Raw genomic sequence first — 27,073 nt, 5'->3', positions numbered from 1 at the left:
TGCGAACCCTATTTTCAACGTAATACGTGCCACTTTCATTGTGGCCAACTACGATTCGATACAGAATGCACGAAACCTGAAAGACACCCTAACGGATACATAGAGAGTAGTGTTTGTCTGCTGAATAATGGGAGTGCAAGTGTCTGTGTCGTCTATACGGCTGTATGTAGCACCATAAGTCTTCGGAGGGGCGGGCGTAGCTCAGATGGTAGAGCGCTCGCTTAGTATGCGAGAGGCACTGGGATCAATACCCAGTGCCTCCAGAATTTTTAACACACCTACATGTCGGAAAGATCTGCCTTGCGCCGAGTTCACGTAAATCCCACTGCACATTCCTATTCTTTGCGTGCAGTCGGCTGCTACTGGTGTTGCTAGTTGTGACTGCTGATAACAGATGCCGTAGCAATCAATTCATGGAGTGAGTTGTGTGTTTTGCGATAGTCTGTCTCTGACAAGCAAGCACAGGTGACATAGGTGCGAACACAGGAAGCTAGCAGACCCTCGCTGCCTGCAGACACCGAGCAGCCACACTAGGAGGGCGGCCTAAGCCGTAGGCGAAATGTGCTCATTCGTTTTGGCGCGATGTCGAACTATAAATAATGTTGTCACTAGCGTGAGCGTCGTGGAAAGTCGGAAAAGTCGGCTGCGTGGGTGAGTGCCAAGTTTGGGGAGCATTTTGTAGTATGCGCAGAGCAATGGAGTCGCGGAAACTTGTTGTGGCCCAGTGCTTTGCAGTTGGACGACAAGATTGGTACACAGTAGTAAAGAGCGAGGCACTGAGTTGGCATGAATAATGGAGTGCACAATGGGGCTCGAGATGTGTTTCTTACCTCAGGTGCTATATGATTGTCGACAAGGAGTGAAAACGGAGTAATTTGTGATGGCTCTTTCAATTTAAGACGTTAAAAACAGACGGAATTTGCATTTGTAATACCAGAGCATCGAAACTACTTGGAACTTTTGTGTATATGAACGTGTCCGCGCCTTTGTATTCTGCTCCCTTCACCGCTACAAACCAACCAACCATCGTGTCCGTGCGCATCAGAGTTGCAAAGAATGGGGAATAGCGCAGTTTGGTCGTGCATGGGGCGTAGCTCAGTTGGTAGAGCGTTCGTTTTGCATGTGAAAGGTGTAGGGTTCAAGCCGCGGCGCATCCATTTTTTGTGGTCAGTGCAAGGTAAGTGTTGGTCGCGGCGAACCTGAAGGCACGCAAGATGTTGCAAAGCCAGCGTCACAGACTGATATGATGTATACTGACGTAAGGAGAGCAAGATGTAAGTGTGGGGACCGGCTATTATCGAGGTGTCATCGAGTGCAGATCTGTCTTAGGTATCACGGCTTAACCTCATTGAAGTCTAGAGGGTGGACAACACATTCGTCTTACTCAGAGCGGTGTGCGAACCCTATTTTCAACGTTATACGTGCCACTTTCATTGTGGCCAACTACGTTTCGATACAGAATGCACGAAACCTGAAAGACACCCTAACGGATACATAGAGAGTAGTGTTTGTCTGCTGAATAATGGGAGTGCAAGTGTCTGTGTCGTCTATACGGCTGTATGTAGCACCACAAGTCTTCGGGGGGGCGGGCGTAGCTCAGATGGTAGAGCGCTCGCTTAGTATGCGAGAGGTACTGGGATCAATACGCAGTGCCTCCAGAATTTTTAACACACCTACATGTCGGAAAGATCTGCCTTGCGCCGAGTTCACGTAAATCCCACTGCACATTCCTATTCTTTGCGTGCAGTCGGCTGCTACTGGTGTTGCTAGTTGTGACTGCTGATAACAGATGCCGTAGCAATCAATTCATGGAGTGAGTTTAATGTTTTGCGATAGTCTGTCTCTGACAAGCAAGCACAGGTGACATAGGTGCGAACACAGGAAGCTAGCAGACCCTCGCTGCCTGCAGACACCGAGCAGCCACACTAGGAGGGCGGCCTAAGCCGTAGGCGAAATGTGCTCATTAGCTTTGGCGCGACGTCGAAATATTAATAATGCTGTCACTAGCGTGAGCGTTGCGTGAGCGTCGTGGAAAGTCGGAAAAGTCGGCTGCATGGGTGAGTGCCAAGTTTGGGGAGCATTTTGTAGTATGCGCAGTGCAATGGAGACGCGGAAACTTGTTGTGGCCCAGTGTTTTGCAGTTGGACGACAAGATTGGAACACAGTAGTAAAGAGCGAGGCACTGAGTTGGCATGAATAATGGAGTGCACAATGGGGCTCGAGATGTGTTTGTTACCTCAGGTGCTGTATGATTGTCGACAAGGAGTGAAAACTGAGTAATTTGTGATGGCTCTTTCAATTTAAGACGTTAAAAACAGACGGAATTTGCATTTGTAATACCAGAGCATCGAAACTACTTGGAACTTTTGTGTATATGAACGTGTCCGCGCCTTTGTACTCTGCTCCCTTCACCGCTACAACCCAACCAACCATCGTGTCTGTGCGCATCAGAGTCGCAAAGAATGGGGAATAGCGCAGTTTAGCCGCGCATGTGGCGTAGCTCAGTAGATAGAGCGTTCGCTTCGCATGTGAAAGGTGCAGCGTTCAAGCCGCGGCGCCTCCATTTTTTGTGGTCAGTGCATGGTAAGTGTTGGTCGCGGCGAACCTAAAGGCACGCAAAGTTTTGCAAAGCCAGCGTCACAGACTGATATGATGTATACTGCCGTAAGGAGAGCAAGATGTAAGTGTGGGGACCGGCTGTTATCGAGGTGTCATCGAGTGGAGATCTGTCTTAGGTATCACGGCTTAACCTCATTGAAGTGTAGAGGGTGGACAACACGTTCGTCTTACTCAGAGCGGTGTGCGAACCCTATTTTCAACGTTATACGTGCCACTTTCATTGTGGCCAACTACGATTCGATACAGAATGCACGAAAACTGAAAGACACCCTAACGGATACATAGAGAGTAGTGTTTGTCTGCTGAATAATGGGAGTGCAAGTGTCTGTGTCGTCTATATGGCTGTATGTAGCACCATTAGTCTTTGGGGGGAGCGGGCGTAGCTCAGATGGTAGAGCGCTCGCTTAGCATGCGAGAGGTACTGGGATCAATACCCAGTGCCTCCAGAATTTTTAACACACCTACATGCGCACCTTGCCCTGCAAGTGGAATAATTCTCAGCCTGCAGATGTGTCTAGGAAGATACAAGCGAATGATTAGCATCCACAATTGGCAAGCGTGCTGTTATTAGTGCGCGGGAAGCACCCTCCTCCCACGCCTACACTTTATTTAGAAACAGTACAAGTGTTCCCGTAAGATTCTCAAGCCTATGTCGGAAAGATCTGCCTTGCGCCGAGTTCACGTAAATCCCACTGCACAATCCCATTCTTTGCGTGCAGGCGGCAGCTACTGGTGTTGCTAGTTGTGACTGCTGATAACAGATGCCGTAGCAATCAATTCATGGAGTGAGTTGTATGTTTTGCGATAGTCTGTCTCTGACAAGCAAGCACAGGTGACATAGGTGCGAACACAGGAAGCTAGCAGACCCTCGCTGCCTGCAGACACCGAGCAGCCACACTAGGAGGGCGGCCTAAGCCGTAGGCGAAATGTGCTCATTAGCTTTGGCGCGACGTCGAACTATTAATAATGCTGTCACTAGCGTGAGCGTCGTGGAAAGTCGGAAAATTCGGCTGCGTGGGTGAGTGCCAAGTTTGGGGAGCATTTTGTAGTATGCGCAGTGCAATGGAGACGCGGAAACTTGTTGTGGCCCAGTGTTTTACAGTTGGACGACAAGATTGGAACACAGTAGTAAAGAGCGAGGCACTGAGTTGGCATGAATAATGGAGTGCACAATGGGGCTCGAGATGTGTTTCTTACCTCAGGTGCTGTATGATTGTCGACAAGGAGTGAAAACTGAGTAATTTGTGATGGCTCTTTCAATTTAAGACGTTAAAAACAGACGGAATTTGCATTTGTAATACCAGAGCATCGAAACTACTTGGAACTTTTGTGTATATGAACGTGTCCGCGCCTTTCTACTCTGCTCCCTTCACCGCTACAAACCAACCAACCATCGTGTCTGTGCGCATCAGAGTCGCAAAGAATGGGGAATAGCGCAGTTCAGCCGCGCATGTGGCGTAGCTCAGTTGGTTGAGCGTTCGCTTCGCATGTGAAAGGTGCAGCGTTCAAGCCGCGGCGCCTCCATTTTTTGTGGTCAGTGCATGGTAAGTGTTGGTCGCGGCGAACCTAAAGGCACGCAAAGTTTTGCAAAGCCAGCGTCACAGATTGATATGACGTATACTGCCGTAAGGAGAGCAAGATGTAAGTGTGGGGACCGGCTGTTATCGAGGTGTCATCGAGTGGAGATCTGTCTTAGGTATCACGGCTTAACCTCATTGAAGTGTAGAGGGTGGACAACACGTTCGTCTTACTCAGAGCGGTGTGCGAACCCTATTTTCAACGTTATACGTGCCACTTTCATTGTGGCCAACTACGATTCGATACAGAATGCACGAAAACTGAAAGACACCCTAACGGATACATAGAGAGTAGTGTTTGTCTGCTGAATAATGGGAGTGCAAGGGTCTGTGTCGTCTATATGGCTGTATGTAGCACCATTAGCCTTCGTGGGGGGCGGGCGTAGCTCAGATGGTAGAGCGCTCGCTTAGTATGCGAGAGGTACTGGGATCAATACCCAGTGCCTCCAGAATTTTTAACACACCTACATGCGCACCTTGCCCTGCAAGTGGAATAATTCTCAGCCTGCAGATGTGTCTAGGAAGATACAAGCGAATGATTAGCATCCACAATTGGCAAGCGTGCTGTTATTAGTGCGCGGGAAGCACCCTCCTCCCACGCCTACACTTTATTTAGAAACAGTACAAGTGTTCCCGTAAGATTCTCAAGCCTATGTCGGAAATATCTGCCTTGCGCCGAGTTCACGTAAATCCCACTGCACATTCCTATTCTTTGCGTGCAGTCGGCTGCTACTGGTGTTGCTAGTTGTGACTGCTGATAACAGATGCCGTAGCAATCAATTCATGGAGTGAGTTTAATGTTTTGCGATAGTCTGTCTCTGACAAGCAAGCACAGGTGACATAGGTGCGAACACAGGAAGCTAGCAGACACTCGCTGCCTGCAGATACCGAGCAGCCACACTAGGAGGGCGGCCTAAGCCGTAGGCGAAATGTGCTCATTCGTTTTGGCGCGATGTCGAACTATAAATACTGCTGTCACTAGCGTGAGCGTCGTGGAAAGTCGGAAAAGTCGGCTGCGTGGGTGAGTGCCAAGTTTGGGGAGCATTTTGTAGTATGCGCAGTGCAATGGAGTCGCGGAAACTTGTTGTGGCCCAGTGTTTTGCAGTTGGACGACAAGATTGGTACACAGTAGTAAAGAGCGAGGCACTGAGTTGGCATGAATAATGGAGTGCACAATGGGGCTCGAGATGTGTTTCTTACCTCAGGTGCTGTATGATTGTCGACAAGGAGTGAAAACGGAGTAATTTGTGATGGCTCTTTCAATTTAAGACGTTAAAAACAGACGGAATTTGCATTTGTAATACCAGAGCATCGAAACTACTTGGAACTTTTGTGTATATGAACGTGTCCGCGCCTTTGTACTCTGCTCCCTTCACCGCTACAAACCAACCAACCATCGTGTCCGTGCGCATCAGAGTCGCAAAGAATGGGGAATAGCGCAGTTTGGTCGTGCATGGGGCGTAGCTCAGTTGGTAGAGCGTTCGCTTTGCATGTGAAAGGTGTAGGGTTCAAGCCGCGGCGCATCCATTTTTTGTGGTCAGTGCAAGGTAAGTGTTGGTCGCGGCGAACCTGAAGGCACGCAAGATGTTGCAAAGCCAGCGTCACAGACTGATATTATGTATACTGACGTAAGGAGAGCAAGATGTAAGTGTGGGGACCGGCTATTATCGAGGTGTCATCGAGTGCAGATCTGTCTTAGGTATCACGGCTTAACCTCATTGAAGTCTAGAGGGTGGACAACACGTTCGTATTACTCAGAGCGGTGTGCGAACCCTATTTTCAACGTTATACGTGCCACTTTCATTGTGGCCAACTACGATTCGATACAGAATGCACGAAACCTGAAAGACACCCTAACGGATACATAGAGAGTAGTGTTTGTCTGCTGAATAATGGGAGTGCAAGTGTCTGTGTCGTCTATACGGCTGTATGTAGCACCATAAGTCTTCGGGGGGGCGGGCGTAGCTCAGATGGTAGAGCGCTCGCTTAGTATGCGAGAGGTACTGGGATCATTACCCAGTGCCTCCAGAATTTTTAACACACCTACATGCGCACCTTGCCATGCAAGTGGAATAATTCTCAGCCTGCAGATGTGTCTAGGAAGATACAAGCGAATGATTACCATCCACAATTGGCAAGCGTGCTGTTATTAGTGCGCGGGAAGCACCCTCCTCCCACGCCTACACTTTATTTAGAAACAGTACAAGTGTTCCCGTAAGATTCTCAAGCCTATGTCGGAAAGATCTGCCTTGCGCCGAGTTCACGTAAATCCCACTGCACATTCCTATTCTTTGCGTGCAGTCGGCTGCTACTGGTGTTGCTAGTTGTCTCTGCTGATAACAGATGCCGTAGCAATCAATTCATGGAGTGAGTTGTATGTTTTGCGATAATCTGTCTCTGACAAGCAAGCACAGGTGACATAGGTGCGAACACAGGAAGCTAGCAGACCCTCGCTGCCTGCAGACACCGAGCAGCCACACTAGGAGGGCGGCCTAAGCCGTAGGCGAAATGTGCTCATTAGCTTTGGCGCGACGTCGAACTATTAATAATGCTGTCACTAGCGTGAGCGTCGTGGAAAGTCGGAAAATTCGGCTGCGTGGGTGAGTGCCAAGTTTGGGGAGCATTTTATAGTATGCGCAGTGCAATGGAGACGCGGAAACTTGTTGTGGCCCAGTGTTTTACAGTTGGACGACAAGATTGGAACACAGTAGTAAAGAGCGAGGCACTGAGTTGGCATGAATAATGGAGTGCACAATGGGGCTCGAGATGTGTTTCTTACCTCAGGTGCTGTATGATTGTCGACAAGGAGTGAAAACTGAGTAATTTGTGATGGCTCTTTCAATTTAAGACGTTAAAAACAGACGGAATTTGCATTTGTAATACCAGAGCATCGAAACTACTTGGAACTTTTGTGTATATGAACGTGTCCGCGCCTTTGTACTCTGCTCCCTTCACCGCTACAAACCAACCAACCATCGTGTCTGTGCGCATCAGAGTCGCAAAGAATGGGGAATAGCGCAGATCAGCCGCGCATGTGGCGTAGCTCAGTTGGTTGAGCGTTCGCTTCGCATGTGAAAGGTGCAGCGTTCAAGCCGCGGCGTCTCCATTTTTTGTGGTCAGTGCATGGTAAGTGTTGGTCGCGGCGAACCTAAAGGCACGCAAAGTTTTGCAAAGCCAGCGTCACAGATTGATATGACGTATACTGCCGTAAGGAGAGCAAGATGTAAGTGTGGGGACCGGCTGTTATCGAGGTGTCATCGAGTGGAGATCTGTCTTAGGTATCACGGCTTAACCTCATTGAAGTGTAGAGGGTGGACAACACGTTCGTCTTACTCAGAGCGGTGTGCGAACCCTATTTTCAACGTTATACGTGCCACTTTCATTGTGGCCAACTACGATTCGATACAGAATGCACGAAAACTGAAAGACACCCTAACGGATACATAGAGAGTAGTGTTTGTCTGCTGAATAATGGGAGTGCAAGGGTCTGTGTCGTCTATATGGCTGTATGTAGCACCATTAGCCTTCGTGGGGGGCGGGCGTAGCTCAGATGGTAGAGCGCTCGCTTAGTATGCGAGAGGTACAGGGATCAATACCCAGTGCCTCCAGAATTTTTAACACACCTACATGCGCACCTTGCCCTGCAAGTGGAATAATTCTCAGCCTGCAGATGTGTCTAGGAAGATACAAGCGAATGATTAGCATCCACAATTGGCAAGCGTGCTGTTATTAGTGCGCGGGAAGCACCCTCCTCCCACGCCTACACTTTATTTAGAAACAGTACAAGTGTTCCCGTAAGATTCTCAAGCCTATGTCGGAAATATCTGCCTTGCGCCGAGTTCACGTAAATCCCACTGCACATTCCTATTCTTTGCGTGCAGTCGGCTGCTACTGGTGTTGCTAGTTGTGACTGCTGATAACAGATGCCGTAGCAATCAATTCATGGAGTGAGTTTAATGTTTTGCGATAGTCTGTCTCTGACAAGCAAGCACAGGTGACATAGGTGCGAACACAGGAAGCTAGCAGACCCTCGCTGCCTGAGATACCGAGCAGCCACACTAGGAGGGCGGCCTAAGCCGTAGGCGAAATGTGCTCATTCGTTTTGGCGCGATGTCGAACTATAAATAATGCTGTCACTAGCGTGAGCGTCGTGGAAAGTCGGAAAAGTCGGCTGCGTGGGTAAGTGCCAAGTTTGGGGAGCATTTTGTAGTATGCGCAGTGCAATGGAGTCGCGGAAACTTGTTGTGGCCCAGTGTTTTGCAGTTGGACGACAAGATTGGTACACAGTAGTAAAGAGCGAGGCACTGAGTTGGCATGAATAATGGAGTGCACAATGGGGCTCGAGATGTGTTTCTTACCTCAGGTGCTGTATGATTGTCGACAAGGAGTGAAAACGGAGTAATTTGTGATGGCTCTTTCAATTTAAGACGTTAAAAACAGACGGAATTTGCATTTGTAATACCAGAGCATCGAAACTACTTGGAACGTTTGTGTATATGAACGTGTCCGCGCCTTTGTACTCTGCTCCCTTCACCGCTACAAACCAACCAACCATCGTGTCCGTGCGCATCAGAGTCGCAAAGAATGGGGAATAGCGCAGTTTGGTCGTGCATGGGGCGTAGCTCAGTTGGTAGAGCGTTCGCTTTGCATGTGAAAGGTGTAGGGTTCAAGCCGCGGCGCATCCATTTTTTGTGGTCAGTGCAAGGTAAGTGTTGGTCGCGGCGAACCTGAAGGCACGCAAGATGTTGCAAAGCCAGCGTCACAGACTGATATTATGTATACTGACGTAAGGAGAGCAAGATGTAAGTGTGGGGACCGGCTATTATCGAGGTGTCATCGAGTGCAGATCTGTCTTAGGTATCACGGCTTAACCTCATTGAAGTCTAGAGGGTGGACAACACGTTCGTATTACTCAGAGCGGTGTGCGAACCCTATTTTCAACGTTATACGTGCCACTTTCATTGTGGCCAACTACGATTCGATACAGAATGCACGAAACCTGAAAGACACCCTAACGGATACATAGAGAGTAGTGTTTGTCTGCTGAATAATGGGAGTGCAAGTGTCTGTGTCGTCAATACGGCTGTATGTAGCACCATAAGTCTTCGGGGGGGCGGGCGTAGCTCAGATGGTAGAGCGCTCGCTTAGTATGCGAGAGGTACTGGGATCATTACCCAGTGCCTCCAGAATTTTTAACACACCTACATGCGCACCTTGCCATGCAAGTGGAATAATTCTCAGCCTGCAGATGTGTCTAGGAAGATACAAGCGAATGATTAGCATCCACAATTGGCAAGCGTGCTGTTATTAGTGCGCGGGAAGCACCCTCCTCCCACGCCTACACTTTATTTAGAAACAGTACAAGTGTTCCCGTAAGATTCTCAAGCCTATGTCGGAAATATCTGCCTTGCGCCGAGTTCACGTAAATCCCACTGCACATTCCTATTCTTTGCGTGCAGTCGGCTGCAACTGGTGTTGCTAGTTGTGACTGCTGATAACAGATGCCATAGCAATCAATTCATGGAGTGAGTTGTATGTTTTGCGATAGTCTGTCTCTGACAAGCAAGCACAGGTGACATAGGTGCGAACACAGGAAGCTAGCAGACCCTCGCTGCCTGCAGACACCGAGCAGCCACACTAGGAGGGCGGCCTAAGGCGTAGGCGAAATGTGCTCATTAGCTTTGGCGCGACGTCGTACTATTAATAATGCTGTCACTAGCGTGAGCGTCGTGGAAAGTCGGAAAAGTCGGCTGCGTGGGTGAGTGCCAAGTTTGGGGAGCATTTTGTAGTATGCGCAGTGCAATGGAGACGCGGAAACTTGTTGTGGCCCAGTGTTTTGCAGTTGGACGACAAGATTGGAACACAGTAGTAAAGAGCGAGGCACTGAGTTGGCATGAATAATGGAGTGCACAATGGGGCTCGAGATGTGTTTCTTACCTCAGGTGCTGTATGATTGTCGACAAGGAGTGAAAACTGAGTAATTTGTGATGGCTCTTTCAATTTAAGACGTTAAAAACAGACGGAATTTGCATTTGTAATACCAGAGCATCGAAACTACTTGGAACTTGCGTGTATATGAACGTGTCCGCGCCTTTGTACTCTGCTCCCTTCACCGCTACAAACCAACCAACCATCGTGTCTGTGCGCATCAGAGTCGCAAAGAATGGGGAATAGCGCAGTTTAGCCGTGCATGTGGCGTAGCTCAGTTGGTAGAGCGTTCGCTTCGCATGTGAAAGGTGCAGCGTTCAAGCCGCGGCGCCTCCATTTTTTGTGGTCAGTGCATGGTAAGTGTTGGTCGCGGCGAACCTAAAGGCACGCAAGATGTTGCGAAGCCAGCGTCATAGACTGATATGATGTATACTGCCGTAAGGAGAGCAAGATGTAAGTGTGGGGACCGGCTGTTATCGAGGTGTCATCGAGTGGAGATCTGTCTTAGGTATCACGGCTTAACCTCATTGAAGTGTAAAGGGTGGACAACACGTTCGTATTACTCAGAGCGGTGTGCGAACCCTATTTTCAACGTTATACGTGCCACTTTCATTGTGGCCAACTACGATTCGATACAGAATGCACGAAACCTGAAAGACACCGTAACGGATACATAGAGAGTAGTGTTTGTCTGCTGAATAATGGGAGTGCAAGTGTCTGTGTCGTCTATACGGCTGTATGTAGCACCATAAGTCTTCGGGGGGGCGCGCGTAGCTCAGATGGTAGAGCGCTCGCGTAGTATGCGAGAGGTACTGGGATCATTACCCAGTGCCTCCAGAATTTTTAACACACCTACATGCGCACCTTGCCATGCAAGTGGAATAATTCTCAGCCTGCAGATGTGTCTAGGAAGATACAAGCGAATGATTAGCATCCACAATTGGCAAGCGTGCTGTTATTAGTGCGCGGGAAGCACCCTCCTCCCACGCCTACACTTTATTTAGAAACAGTACAAGTGTTCCCGTAAGATTCTCAAGCGTATGTCGGAAAGATCTGCCTTGCGCCGAGTTCACGTAAATCCCACTGCACATTCCTATTCTTTGCGTGCAGTCGGCTGCTACTGGTGTTGCTAGTTGTGACTGCTGATAACAGATGCCGTAGCAATCAATTCATAAAGTGAGTTGTATGTTTTGCGATAGTCTGTCTCTGACAAGCAAGCACAGGTGACATAGGTGCGAACACAGGAAGCTAGCAGACCCTCGCTGCCTGCAGACACCGAGCAGCCACACTAGGAGGGCGGCCTAAGCCGTAGGCGAAATGTGCTCATTAGCTTTGGCGCGACGTCGAACTATTAATAATGCTGTCACTAGCGTGAGCGTTGCGTGAACGTCGTGGAAAGTCGGAAAAGTCGGCTGCGTGGGTGAGTGCCAAGTTTGGGGAGCATTTTGTAGTATGCGCAGTGCAATGGAGACGCGGAAACTTGTTGTGGCCCAGTGTTTTGCAGTTGGATGACAAGATTGGAACACAGTAGTAAAGAGCGAGGCACTGAGTTGGCATAAATAATGGAGTGCACAATGGGGCTCGAGATGTGTTTCTTACCTCAGGTGCTGTATGATTGTCGACAAGGAGTGAAAACTGAGTAATTTGTGATGGCTCTTTCAATTTAAGACGTTAAAAACAGACGGAATTTGCATTTGTAATACCAGAGCATCGAAACTACTTGGAACTTTTGTGTATATGAACGTGTCCGCGCCTTTGTACTCTGCTCACTTCACCGCTACAAACCAACCAACCATCGTGTCCGTGCGCATCAGAGTCGCAAAGAATGGGGAATAGTGCAGTTTAGCCGCGCATGTGGCGTAGCTCAGTTGGTAGAGCGTTCGCTTCGCATGTGATAGGTGCAGGGTTCAAGCCGCGGCGCCTCCATTTTTTATGGTCAGTGCATTTTAAGTGTTGGTCGCGGCGAACCTAAAGGCACGCAAGATGTTGCAAAGCCAGCGTCACAGACTGATATTATGTATACTGACGTAAGGAGAGCAAGATGTAAGTGTGGGGACCGGCTGTTATCGAGGTGTCATCGAGTGCAGATCTGTCTTAGGTATCACGGCTTAACCTCATTGAAGTCTAGAGGGTGGACAACACGTTCGTCTTACTCAGAGCGGTGTCCGAACTCTATTTTCAACGTTATACGTGCCACTTCCATTGTGGCCAACTACGATTCGATACAGAATGCACGAAACCTGAAAGACACCCTAACGGATACATAGAGAGTAGTGTTTGTCTGCTGAATAATGGGAGTGCAAGGGTCTGTGTCGTCTATATGGCTGTATGTAGCACCATTAGTCTTCGGGGGGGGGGGGGGGGGGGGGGCGGGCGTAGCTCAGATGGTAGAGCGCTCGCTTAGTGCGAGAGGTACTGCGATCAATAACCAGTGCCTCCAGAATTTTTAACACACCTACATGCGCACCTTGCCATGCAAGTGGAATAATTCTCAGCCTGCAGATGTGTCTAGGAAGATACAAGCGAATGATTAGCATACACAATTGGCAAGCGTGCTGTGATTAGTGCGCGGGAAGCACCCTCCTCCCACGCCTACACTTAATTTAGAAACAGTACAAGTGTTCCCGTAAGATTCTCAAGCCTATGTCGGAAAGATCTGCCTTGCGCCGAGTTCACGTAAATCCCACTGCACATTCCTATTCTTTGCGTGCAGTCGGCTGCTACTGGTGTTGCTAGTTGTGACTGCTGATAACAGATGCCGTAGCAATCAATTCATGGAGTGAGTTGTATGTTTTGCGATAGTCTGTCTCTGACAAGCAAGCACAGGTGACATAGGTGCGAACACAGGCAGCTAGCAGACCCTTGCTGCCTGCAGACACCGAGCAGCCACACTAGGATGGTGGCCTAAGCCGTAGGCGAAATGTGATCATTCGCTTTCGCGCGAAGTCGAACTATAAATAATGCTGTCACTAGCGTGAGCGTTGCGTGAGCGTCGTGGAAAGTCGGAAAAGTCAGCTGCGTGGGTTAGTGCCAAGTTTGGGGAGCGTTTTGTAGTATGCGCAGTGCAATGGAGACGCGGAAACTTGTTGTGGCCCAGTGTTTTGCAGTTGGACGACAAGATTGGTACACAGTAGTAAAGAGCGAGGCACTGAGTTGGCATGAATAATGGAGTGCACAATGGGGCTCGAGATGTGTTTGTTACCTCAGGTGCTGTATGATTGTCGACAAGGAGTGAAAACGGAGCAATTTGTGACGGCTCTTTCAATTTAAGACGTTAAAAACAGACGGAATTTGCATTTGTAATACCAGAGCATCGAAACTACTTGGAACTTTTGTGTATATGAACGTGTCCACGCCTTTGTACTCTGCTCCCTTCACCGCTACAAACCAACCAACCATCGTGTCCGTGCGCATCAGAATCGCAAAGAATTGTTACATAGTTTAATTTCTTTGCGTGTTTTTGGGTACTTGCATTGTTTAATTCGTATATTTCGGGCGTATTATAGTATTTGAGGGTTGTAGCATCGCGCCTTAGTACCTGAATAGTGCAAATTCGCGTAGTCGTCTGTCTTCTGTTTTTGTTTTGAACAGCCAGTGTCGGTTGGTCACAGTCATTGTGCTCCCTGCCGCCGTTGGATAAGCAGCTGCAGCAGCAAGTCGTATAACCCTAGCTTACTTATTTGTTACATAGTTTAATTAATTTCTTTGCGTGTTTTTGGGTACTTGCATTGTTTAATTCATATATTTCGGGCGTATTATAGTATTTGACAGTTGTAGCATCGCGCTTTAATGTTTACTTCGTAGATTCTTATTTAAATTGCGTGTGAGTTTCGTATAGGAGGTGCAGTTTCGAGTTTTAGTTACTGTAATCGTAAATTCAGCAGATTGTAGCGCAGTCGTTAGGCATTTGTACAGGTTAGTTGATACATTCTTTGCGTGTTCCGCTTGCGTTATCTAGGCACCGACTCGTGTTTCAGTAACTGTTGTTAAACATCGATTAGAATGGACAGGGACTGCGATTGCTGTGTTCGGATGAGGGCTGACTTGGCATCCCTTCGCTCACAGCTGCAATCGGCGCTGACTTCGGTCGCGCAGCTTGAGGCTGTTGCCAATGGGCACCACTGTGGGGAGCCGGACTCGGGTATCACGGGGATGTCAACCTCATCCCGTCTGTCCCCAGATCGGTCTGCCGCTGTGGTTGCCCCGGTTGCTGCCCGCAGTGGAGCTGAGCCCTCGCCTGTGGTTGATTGGGAGGTCGTTCCAAGGCGTGGCAGGCAGCGAAAGGCGTCCCCGGAAGCTGACCAGAAAGCCTCCCCGGTGCGTCTGACAAACCGGTTTCAGGCACTGTCTCTGGCTGAGCCAGATGCAGCTGCCTGCCCTGTTTCAGAGGATCATTCTCAGCCTTCAAGGTCCGGGCAATCGCAGAGGTTGGGCTTACTGGTAGTTGGGAGCTCCAATGTTAGGCGCGTAATGGGGCCCCTTAGGGATATGGCGGCTAAGGAGGGGAAGAAATCCAGTGTGCACTCCGTGTGCATTCCGGGAGGAGTCATTCCTGATGTGGAAAGGGTCCTTCCGGATGCCATGAAGAGCACAGGGTGCAGCCAGCTGCAGGTGGTGGCACATGTCGGCACTAATGACGTGTGTCGCTTTGGATCTGAGGAAATTCTCTCTGGATTCCAGCGGCTATCTGATTTGGTGAAGGCTGCCGGTCTTGCTTATGAGATGAAGGCAGAGCTCACCATCTGCAGCATCGTTGACAGAACGGACTGCGGACCTTTGGTGCAGAGCCGGGTGGAGGGTCTGAATCAGAGGCTCAGACGGTTTTGCGACCGTATTGGCTGCAGATTCCTTGACTTGCGCCATAGGGTGGTGGGGTTTCGGGTTCCGCTGAATAGGTCAGGAGTTCACTACACTCAGCTGGCGGCTACACGGGTAGCGGAGGCTGTGTGGCGTGGACTGGGCGGTTTTTTAGGTTAGAAGGCCTCGGGAAAGTGCGGGATGGGCTGCAATGTCAAAGGGTGCTTGGCAATTACAGGACGTGCTTGGATCAAGGAACAGTCGGAATTATAGTTGTAAACTGTTGTAGTTGCGCTGGAAAAGTCCCTGAGCTTCAAGCGCTAATAGAAAGCACAGAAGCGGATATCGTTATAGGTACAGAAAGCTGGCTAAAGCCTGAAATAAGTTCTGCAGAAATTTTTACGAAGTCTCAGACGGTGTTCAGGAAAGATAGATTAGGCAGAATTGGTGGTGGAGTGTTGGTGTCTGTCAGTAGTGGTTTATCTTGTAGTGAAGTCGAAGTAGATACTCTGTGCGAATTGGTGTGGGTGGAGGTTATACTTAACAGCCGAATTAAGTTAATAATTGGCTCCTTCTACCGACCCCCAGACTCCGATGATACAGTTGCGGAACAGTTCAGAGAAAGTTTGAGTCTCGTAACAAATAAATACCCCACTCATACGGTTATAGTTGGTGGGGACTTCAACCTACCCTCGGTATGTTGGCAAAAATACTTGTTCAAAACCGGTGGTAGGCACAAAACGTCTTCCGAGATTGTCCTAAATGCATTCTCCGAAAATTATTTAGAGCAGTTAGTCCACGAACCCACGCGAATTGTAAATGGTTGCGAAAACACACTTGACCTCTTGGCCACAAACAATCCAGAGCTGATAGAGAGCATCATGACTGATACAGGGATTAGTGATCACAAGGTCATTGTAGCTAGGCTCAATACCATTTCTTCCAAATCCATCAGAAACAAACGCAAAATAATTTTATTTAAAAAAGCGGATAAAGTACCACTAGAAGCCTTCCTAAAAGACAATTTCCATTCCTTCCGAACTGACTATGCGAATGTAGACGAGATGTGGCTCAAATTCAAAGATATAGTAGCAACAGCAATTGAGATATTCATACCTCATAAATTGGTAAGAGATGGAACGGATCCCCCGTGGTACACAAAAAAGGTCCGAACGCTGTTGCAGAGGCAACGGAAAAAGCATGCGAAGTTCAGAAGAACGCGAAATCCTGAAGATGGGCTAAAATTTACAGACGCGCGAAATTTGGCACGTACTTCGATGCGAGATGCCTTTAATAGGTTCCACAACGAAACATTGTCTCGAAATTTGGTAGAAAATCCGAAGAAATTCTGGTCGTATGTAAAGTACACAAGCGGCAAGACGCAGTCAATACCTTCGCTGCGCAGTGCCGATGGTACTGTTATCGACGACTGCGCCGCTAAAGCGGAGTTATTGAACGCAGTTTTCCGAAATTCCTTCACCAGGGAAGACGAATGGAATATTCCAGAATTTTAAACACGAACATCTGCTAGCATGAGTTTCTTAGAAGTAGATACCTTAGGGGCTGCGAAGCAACTCAAATCGCTTGATACGGGCAAGTCTTCAGGTCCAGATTGTATACCGATTAGGTTCCTTTCAGATTACGCTGATACTATAGCTCCCTACTTAGCACACATATACAACCGCTCGCTCACCGATAGATCTGTACCTACAGATTGGAAAATTGCGCAGGTCGCACCAGTGTTCAAGAAGGGTAGTAGGAGTAATCCATTTAACTACAGACCTATATCATTGACGTCGGTTTGCAGTAGGGTTTTGGAGCATATACTGTATTCAAACATTATGAATCACCTCGAAGGGAACGATCTATTGACACGTAATCAGCATGGCTTCAGAAAACATCGCTCTTGTGCAACGCAGCTAGCTCTTTATTCGCACGAAGTAATGGCCGCTATCGACAGGGGATCTCAAGTTGATTCCGTATTTCTAGATTTCCGGAAAGCTTTTGACACCGTTCCTCACAAGCGACTTCTAATCAAGCTGCGGAGCTATGGGGTATCGTCTCAGTTGTGCGACTGGATTCGTGATTTCCGGTCAGGAAGGTCGCAGTTCGTAGTAATAGACGGCAAATCATCGAGTAAAACTGAAGTGATATCAGGTGTTCCCCAGGGAAGCGTCCTGGGACCTCTACTGTTCCTGATCTATATAAATGACCTGGGTGACAATCTGAGCAGTTCTCTTAGGTTGTTCGCAGATGATGCTGTAACTTACCGTCTAGTAAGGTCATCCGAAGACCAGTATCAGCTGCAAAGCGATTTAGAAAAGATTGCTGTATGGTGTGTCAGGTGGCAGTTGACGCTAAATAACGAAAAGTGTGAGATGATCCACATGAGTTCCAAAAGAAATCCGTTGGAATTCGATTACTCGATAAATAGTACAATTCTCAAGGCTGTCAATTCAACTAAGTACCTGGGTGTTAAAATTACAAACAACTTCAGTTGGAAGGACCACATAGATAATATTGTCGGGAAGGCGAGCCAAAGGTTGCGTTTCATTGGCAGGACACTTAGAAGATGCAACAAGTCCACTAAAGAGACAGCTTACACTACACTCGTTCGTCCTCTGTTAGAATATTGCTGCGCGGTGTGGGATCCTTACCAGGTGGGATTGACGGAGGACATCGAGAGGGTGCAAAGAAGGGCAGCTCGTTTTATATTATCGCGTTATAGGGGAGAGAGTGTGGCAGATATGATACATGAGTTGGGATGGAAGTCATTACAGCATAGACGTTTTTCGTCGCGGCGAGACCTTTTTACGAAATTTCAGTCACCAACTTTCTCTTCCGAATGCGAAAATATTTTGTTGAGCCCAACCTACATAGGTAGGAATGATCATCAAAATAAAATAAGAGAAATCAGAGCTCGAACAGAAAGGTTTAGGTGTTCGTTTTTCCCGCTCGCTGTTCGGGAGTGGAATAGTAGAGAGATAGTATGATTGTGGTTCGATGAACCCTCTGCCAAGCACTTAAATGTAAAATGCAGAGTAGTCATGTAGATGTAGTAGATGTAGATGAATGGGGAATAGCGCAGTTTGGTCGTGCATGTGGCGTAGCTCAGTTGGTAGAGCGTTCGCTTCGCATGTGAAAGGTGCAGGGTTCAAACCGCGGCGCCTCCATTTTTTGTGGTCAGTGCATGGTAAGTGTTGGTCGCGGCGAACCTAAAGGCACGCAAGATGTTGCAAAGCCAGCGTCACAGACTGATATGATGTATACTGACGTAAGGAGAGCAAGATGTAAGTGTGGGGACCGGCTGTTATCGAGGTGTCATCGAGTGCAGATCTGTTTAGGTATCACGGCATAACCTCATTGAAGTCTAGAGGGTGGACAACCCGTTCGTCTTACTCAGAGCGGTGTCCGAACTCTATTTTCAACATTATACGTGCCACTTTCGTTGTGGCCAACTACGATTCGATACAGAATGCACGAAACCTGAAAGTCACCCTAACGGATACATAGAGAGTAGTGTTTGTCTGCTGAATAATGGGAGTGCAAGGGTCTGTGTCGTCTATATGGCTGCATGTAGCACCATTAGTCTTAGGGGCGGGCGTAGCTCAGATGGTAGAGCGCTCGCTTAGTATGCGAGAGGTATTGGGATCAATACCCAGTGCCTCCAGAATTTTTAACACACCTACATGCGCACCTTGCCATGCAAGTGGAATAATTCTCAGCCTGCAGATGTGTCTAGGAAGATACAAGCGAATGATTAGCATCCACAATTGGCAAGCGTGCTGTTATTAGTGCGCCGCACACACCCTCCTCCCACGCCTACACTTAATTTAGAAACAGTACAAGTGTTCCCGTAAGATTCTCAAGCGTATGTCGGAAAGATCTGCCTTGCGCCGAGTTCACGTAAATCCCACTGCACATTCCTATTCTTTGCGTGCAGTCGGCTGCTACTGGTGTTGCTAGTTGTGACTGCTGATAACAGATGCCGTAGCAATCAATTCATGGAGTGAGTTGTATGTTTTGCGATAGTCTGTCTCTGACAAGCAAGCACAGGTGACATAGGTGCGAACACAGGAAGCTTGCAGACCCTCGCTGCCTGCAGACACCGAGCAGCCACACTAGGAGGGTGGCCTAAGCCGTAGGCGAAATGTGCTCATTCGCTTTGGCGCGACGTCGAACTATAAATAATGCTGTCACTAGCGTGAGAGTTGCGTGAGCGTCGTGGAAAGTCGGAAAAGTCAGCTGCGTGGGTGAGTGCCAAGTTTGGGGAGCGTTTTGTAGTATGCGCAGTGCAATGGAGACGCGGAAACTTGTTGTGGCCCAGCGTTTTGCAATTGGACGACAAGATTGGTACACAGTGGTAAAGAGCGAGGCACTGAGTTGGCATGAATAATGGAGTGCACAATGGGGCTCGAGATGTGTTTGTTACCTCAGGTGCTGTATGATTGTCGACAAGGAGTGAAAACGGAGCAATTTGTGACGGCTCTTTCAATTTAAGACGTTAAAACAGACGGAATTTTCATTTGTAATACCAGAGCATCGAAACTACTTGGAACTTTTGTGTATATGAACGTGTCCGCGCCTTTGTACTCTGCTCCCTTCACTGCTACAAACCAACCAACCATCGTGTCCGTGCGCATCAGAGTCGCAAAGATTAGGGAATAGCGCAGTTTGGTCGTGCATGTGGCGTAGCTCAGTCGGTAGAGCGTTCGCTTCGCATGTGAAAGGTGCAGGGTTCAAGCCACGGCGCCGCCATTTTTTGTGGTCAGTGCATGGTAAGTGTTGGTCGCGGCAAACCTAAAGGCACGCAAGATGTTGCAAAGCCAGCGTCACAGACTGATATGATGTATACTGACGTAAGGAGGGCAAGATGTAAGTGTGGGGACCGGCTGTTATCGAGGTGTCATCGAGTGCAGATCTGTCTTAGGTATCAGGGCTTAACCTCATTGAAGTCTAGAGGGTGGACAACACGTTCGTCTTAGTCAGAGCGGTGTCCGAACTCTATTTTCAACGTTATACGTGCCACTTTCATTGTGGCCAACTACGATTCGATACAGAATGCACGAAACCTGAAAGACACCCTAACGGATACATAGAGAGTAGTGTTTGTCTGCTGAATAATGGGAGTGCAAGGGTCTGTGTCGTCTATATGGCTGTATGTAGCACCATTAGTCTTCGGGGGGGCGGGCGTAGCTCCGATGGTAGAGCGCTTGCTTAGTATGCGAGAGGTACTGGGATCAATACCCAGTGCCCCCAGAATTTTTAACACACCTACATGCGCACCTTGCCATGCAAGTGGAATAATTCACAGCCAGCAGATATGTCTAGAAAGATACAAGCGAATGATTAGCATCCACAATTGGCAAGCGTGCTATTATTAGTGCGCGGGAAGCACCCTCCTCCCACGCCTACACTCAATTTAGAAACAGTACAAGTGTTCCCGTAAGATTCTCAAGCCTATGTCGGAAAGATCTGCTTGCGCCGAGTTCACGTAAATTCCACTGCACATTCCTATTCTTTGCGTGCAGTCGGCTGCTACTGGTGTTGCTAGTTGTGACTGCTGATAACAGATGCCGTAGCAATCAATTCATGGAGTGAGTTGTATGTTTTGCGATACTCTGTCTCTGACAAGCAAGCGCAGGTGACATAGGTGCGAACACAGGAAGCTAGCAGACCCTCGCTGCCTGCAGACACCGAGCAGCCACACTAGGAGGGCGGCCTATGCCGTAGGCGAAATGTGCTCATTCGCTTTGACGCGACGTCGAACTATAAATAATGCTGTCACTAGCGTGAGCTTTGCGTGAGCGTCGTGGAAAGTCGGAAAAGTCGGCTGCGTGGGTGAGTGCCAAGTTTGGGGAGCGTTTTGTAGTATGCGCAGTGCAATGGAGACGCAGAAACTTGTTGTGGCCCAGTGTTTTGCAGTTGGACGACAAGATTGGTACACAGTAGTAAAGAGCGAGGCACTGAGTTGGCATGAATAATGGAGTGCACAATGGGGCTCGAGATGTGTTTGTTACCTCAGGTGCTGTATGATTGTCGACAAGGAGTGAAAACGGAGCAATTTGTGACGGCTCTTTCAATTTAAGACGTTAAAAACAGACGGAATTTGCATTTGTAATACGAGAGCATCGAAACTACTTGGAACTTTTGTGTATATGAACGTGTCCACGCCTTTGTACTCTGCTCCCTTCACCGCTACAAACCAACCAACCATCGTGTCCGTGCGCATCAGAATCGCAAAGAATGGGGAATAGCGCAGTTTGGTCGTGCATGTGGCGTAGCTCAGTTAGTAGAGCGTTCGCTTCGCATGTGAAAGGTGCAGGGTTCAAGCCGCGGCGCCTCCATTTTTTGTGGTCAGTGCATGGTAAGTGTTGGTCGAGGCGAACCTAAAGGCACGCAAGATGTTGCAAAGCCAGCGTCACAGACTGATATGATGTATACTGACTTAAGGAGAGCAAGATGTAAGTGTGGGGACCGGCTGTTATCGAGGTGTCATCGAGTGCAGATCTGTCTTAGGTATCAGGGCTTAACCTCATTGAAGTCTAGAGGGTGGACAACACGTTCGTCTTACTCAGAGCGGTGTCCAAACTCTATTTTCAACATTATACGTGCCACTTTCATTGTGGCCAACTACGATTCGATACAGAATGCACGAAACCTGAAAGACACCCTAACGGATACATAGAGAGTAGTGTTTGTCTGCTGAATAATGGGAGTGCAAGGGTCTGTGTCGTCTATATGGCTGCATGTAGCACCATTAGTCTTTGGGGGGGCGGGCGTAGCTCAGATGGTAGAGCGCTCGCTTAGAATGCGAGAGGTACTGGGATCAATACCCAGTGCCTCCAGAATTTTTAACACACCTACATGCGCACCTTGCCATGCAAGTGGAATAATTCTCAGCCTGCAGATGTGTCTACGAAGATACAAGCAAATGATAACATCCACAATTGGCAAGCGTGCTGTTATTAGTGCGCGGGAAGCACCCTCCTCCCACGCCTACACTTTATTTAGAAACAGTACAAGTGTTCCCGTAAGATTCTCAAGCCTATGTCGGAAAGATCTGCCTTGCGCCGAGTTCACGTAAATCCCACTGCACATTCCTATTCTTTGCGTGCAGTCGGCCGCTACTGGTGTTGATAGTTGTGACTGCTGATAACAGATGCCGTAGCAATCAATTCATGGAGTGAGTTGTATGTTTTGCGATAGTCTGTCTCTGACAAGCAAGCACAGGTGACATAGGTGCGAACACAGGAAGCTAGCAGACCCTCGCTGCCTGCAGACACCGAGCAGCCACACTAGGAGGGCGGCCTAAGCCGTAGGCGAAATGTGCTCATTCGCTTTGGCGCGACGTCGAACTATAAATAATGCTGTCACTAGCGTGAGCGTCGTGGAAAGTCGGAAAAGTCGGCTGCGTGGGTGAGTGCCAAGTTTGGGGAGCGTTTCGTAGTATGCGCAGTGCAATGGAGACGCGGAAACTTGTAGTGGCCCAGTGTTTTGCAGTTGGACGACAAGATTGGTACACAGTAGTAAATAGCGAGGCACTGAGTTGGCATGAATAATGGAGTGCACAATGGGGCTCGAGATGTGTTTGTTACTTCAGGTGCTGTATGATTGTCGACAAGGAGTGAAAACGGAGCAATTTGTGACGGCTCTTTCAATTTAAGACGTTAAAACAGACGGAATTTTCATTTGTAATACCAGAGCATCGAAACTACTTGGAACTTTTGTGTATATGAACGTGTCCGCGCCTTTGTACTCTGCTCCCTTCACTGCTACAAACCAACCAACCATCGTGTCCGTGCGCATCAGAGTAGCAAAGAATGGGGAATAGCGCAGTTTGGTCGTGCATGTGGCGTAGCTCAGTTGGTAGAGCGTTCGCTTCGCATGTGAAAGGTGCAGGGTTCAAGCCACGGCGCCTCCATTTTTTGTGGTCAGTGCATGGTAAGTGTTGGTCGCGGCGAACCTAAAGGCACGCAAGATGTTGCAAAGCCAGCGTCACAGACTGATATGATGTATACTGACGTAAGGAGAGCAAGATGTAAGTGTGGGGACCGGCTGTTATCGAGGTGTCATCGAGTGCAGATCTGTCTTAGGTATCACGGCTTAACCTCAGTGAAGTCTAGAGGGTGGACAACACGTTCGTCTTACTCAGAGCGGTGTCCGAACTCTATTTTCGACGTTATACGTGCCCCTTCATTGTGGCCAAGTACGATTCGATACAGAATGCACGAAACCTGAAAGACACCCTAACGGATACATAGAGAGTAGTGTTTGTCTTCTGAATAATGGGAGTGCAGGGGTCTGTGTCGTCTATATGGCTGTATGTAGCACCATTAGTCTTCGAGTGGGCGGGCGTAGCTCAGATGGTAGAGCGCTCGCTTAGTATGCGAGAGGTACTGGGATCAATACCCAGTGCCTCCAGAATTTTTAACACACCTACATTCGCACCTTGCAATGCAAGTGGAATAATTCTCAGCCTGCTGATGTGTCCAGGAAGATACAAGCGAATGATTAGCATCCACAATTGGCAAGCGTGCTGTTATTAGTGCGCGGGAAGCACCCTCCTCCCACGCCTACACTTCATTTAGAAACAGTACAAGTGTTCCCGTAAGATTCTCAAGCCTATGTCGGAAAGATCTGCCTTGCGCCGAGTTCACGTAAATCCCACTGCACATTCCTATACTTTGCGTGCAGTCGGCTGCTACTGGTGTTGCTAGTTGTGACTGCTGATAACAGATGCCGTAGCAACATTCATGGAGTGAGTTGTATGTTTTGTGATAGTCTGTCTCTGACAAGAAAGCACAGGTGACATAGGTGCGAACACATGAAGCTAGCAGACCCTCGCTGCCTGCAGACACCGAGCAGCCACACTAGGAGGGCGGCCTAAGCCGTAGGCGAAATGTGCTCATTCGCTTTGGCGCGACGTCGAACTATAAATAATGCTGTCACTAGCGTGAGCGTCGTGGAAAGTCGGAAAAGTCTGCAGCGTGGGTGAGTGCCAAGATGGGGAGCGTTTTGTAGTATGCGCAGTGCAATGGAGACGCGGAAACTTGTTGTGGCCCAGTGTTTTGCAGTTGGGCGACAAGATTAGTACACAGTAATAAAGAGCGAGGCACTGAGTTGGCATGAATAATGGAGTGCACAATGGGGCTCGAGATGTGTTTGTTACCTCAGGTGCTGTATGATTGTCGACAAGGAGTGGAAACGGAGCAATTTGTGACGGCTCTTTCAATTTAAGACGTTAAAAACAGTCGGAATTTGCATTTGTAATACCAGAGCATCGAAACTACTTGGAACTTTTGTGTATATGAACGTGTCCGCGCCTTTGTACTCTGCTCCCTTCACCGCTACAAACCAACCAACCATCGTGTCCGTGCGCATCAGAGTCGCAAAGAATGGGGAATAGCGCAGTTTGGTCGTGCATGTGGCGTAGCTCAGTTGGGGCAGTCTGCCTGCGGCAGCGGTGGTGAGCGGACCTCCAGGGCCAGCGCGCTGCGGCAGGAAGTGTTTACGTCAGGCGGTGAGTCGCGTGCTTACAGCGTCTGCTTATTAGTATTCGTTCCGTTCTGTAGGATCTGATATGGAATTATGAATCCGACTAACAGGAAAGATACCTTGAAGTTTACCTTTGATAGGAACTTTTCGAAACCAAATTCGTTTGAAGTTGAAGCATGGTTAGAGGAAACAGCTAAGATTACTTTTGATGACATTGTAGGGATAAATTTCTCTATCGTGACTAGTGTTGTTTATGTGAAATTAACGTCCTCTGAACTGTGTGATAGAATTGTAGAGTCCAGTGGAGGTGTACTGAAGTTTAAACATAGCGATGGTACCGTCAGTGACGTCAGCATTACGCATGCTGGACTGGGCATCCGGACGGCACGTATTTTCGAACTCCCGTTTGAAATAACAGCCGCGCAAATAAATTCTGCATTGACACCTTACGGGAGGGTCATTAACAATTTTGCGGAGCGTTGGTCCAAAGCCCACAAATTTCCGGTGCTTAACGGCGTCAGGCAGGTTAAGATCGATATACAGAAGCACATACCTTCATATATTTACGTAGGTGGACATCGCGGAATTGTCATATATGATGGGCAGCCAAAAACGTGTGCCGGCTGTGGTGCGCCCGGCCACGTGCGCTCTGAATGTATACAAAGACGGGTGACGCAGATACCTGTCGGTGAAGCCGCTAGCCCCCCTGTGACGACGGCACTGCCACTGACATACGCTGTCGCGGCTTCTGGTCTTCCACCCGCGACCCCGCCTGTAGATGCCCCTCGTTTGAATGATGTTTTGGCCGATAACGTCAAAGAACCGAGTGCTGACGCGGCACCGCCGCTACCACACTCAGAGATGGAGGTAACGACGGATGACTCCCCAGTGGTTGATGCCACTGGTACTGAGGATGAAGCAGACGCTGTGTTCCCGGCGGATCAACCCCAGAGTCAACAGTCCACTTCGGATGTTGATGATACTGCGAACCCTAACAGGAAGCCTTCCAAAAAGAAGCGGAGACTTGCACATCAAGGAGCCAATCAGCTCGCCCCACAGCTCCGCGACAAAGCGAAACGAATAAGCAGCCAAATGTGTCAGAACACTTCTGAACCCTCTGAAGTTGGTCTCCCTGCGTCTGGTCGAATGGACATTGATCCTGTAGTGTCTCCCCCTGTGAATCCACGACGGGTGGAAGATAGTGATACCTCGAGTAGAGTCGTTTTGCCGGATACCCACGCTCAAGGAAACGCAGGATCGCTTTTGTCAGAGGCCACTCTCACTGGGAATTGGGCACAGGAAATGGAAGTATTGGATGCGAGCAATGATGCGGCTGTCATGCGGACCATTGAGACGGAATCTTCGGCACCCCCCACAGAGCAGCATACACCAACCGTACCGGGAACTACAGGAACTCCGACTGACGCGCTTGGCCTCAATTTCGTTAGCCAACCTTCTAAGACTGTTTAATTAATAGTATGTGCCTTCTCCCATGAACGAGCCCCAAGCCTATAAAATTGCCACGTTAAACATCAATAAGATACAGTCGTACTGGCGGCTCCGTAATTTACAAGATTTTGTATACGCAGCGGATATCGATATTCTGTTACTTCAAGAAGTCGCTGCGATTGAACTTGACCGAATAACTGGTTATACTACTCTCTCCAATTCCGGGAGCGGTGCGAATTTAGGGACAGCGATTCTGTTAAAAGAAGGGATTGTAGCGACCGACGCAGAAAAATTGCCTGATCATAGAGGGATCGCTGTCACTTTCCATCGGACACGCATAATCAATGTTTACGCCCCGTCCGGCAGTAGCAATAGGCGTGCTAGGGCTGAGTTCTTCACAAGCGCCATAGTCCCACTTTTTAGGGGAACCTACGATCGTATAATTTTTGCGGGTGACTTCAATTGTGTCTTAAGTCCAAAAGACCAGACGCCTAATTTTAACAAATCTGGAGAACTAGAACGTATCGTCCAAGAAATGAACCTCATTGACACATGGGAGCATACGCACGGAGCGGCACCTGGGTTCACTCATGTCACGAACCACTCTGCAAGCCGGCTAGACAGAATCTATGTATCGGCGTGTATGAAGACTCAAGTCCTCCAATCCGAAGTTTGGCCCACAATTTTTTCTGATCATGCCGCATATATTTGTACTGTTAACATGGTCAAGCAAGGCACATTTCGCGGCAGAGGTTTCTGGAAACTTAACAATGCTCTCCTTAACGATGTTGACTGTCACCGTGTCTTTAACGAAACATGGGAGGCATGTGAACGACGGGTTGCACAGTATGCCTCCGTTACTGAATGGTGGATAACACATGCCAAACCAACTTTATCAAAAATGTTTAAACGCTACGCTCGGGACAAATCCTGGTGGCAACGGCAAACGTCTGAGTTTTATTTTACTTGTCTCAGGGAGCTTTACCAGTCCGATGTGACTGTACCTGAAAATTTTATGCAGATTAAAAAAATTAAGGCAAAATTATTAAAACTTCAGCGGCAGCAGGCAGAAGGCTTTCAAATAAGGTCCAGGCCCCAGAATGTGATAGACGACGAAATGACATCCATGTTTCACGTCATTCGTGAAAATAAGAGGGGGCGTCGGAGATTAATAACTCGTCTTCAGTTGAGTGAAGGCGTTGCGC

The 27,073-nt window shown here is 48.5% G+C and overlaps 1 non-coding gene across 1 annotated transcript; it reads left to right on the top strand.

Moving 5' to 3' along the window:
• The first annotated feature begins 2,989 nt into the window (after nucleotides 1-2,989).
• Trnaa-agc (transfer RNA alanine (anticodon AGC)) lies at nucleotides 2,990-3,065 on the top strand. Its single transcript has one exon. It is a non-coding gene; the product is annotated as a tRNA-Ala (tRNA).
• Nucleotides 3,066-27,073: the final 24,008 nt, after the last annotated feature.

The sequence above is a fragment of the Schistocerca gregaria genome, chromosome 3 (genome assembly GCF_023897955.1).
Source record: "Schistocerca gregaria isolate iqSchGreg1 chromosome 3, iqSchGreg1.2, whole genome shotgun sequence".
In the NCBI taxonomy this organism is placed as follows: Eukaryota; Metazoa; Arthropoda; class Insecta; order Orthoptera; family Acrididae; genus Schistocerca; species Schistocerca gregaria.
The sequence above is the reverse complement of the archived record's forward strand: the minus strand, read 5'-3'. Positions and strand labels throughout refer to the sequence as shown.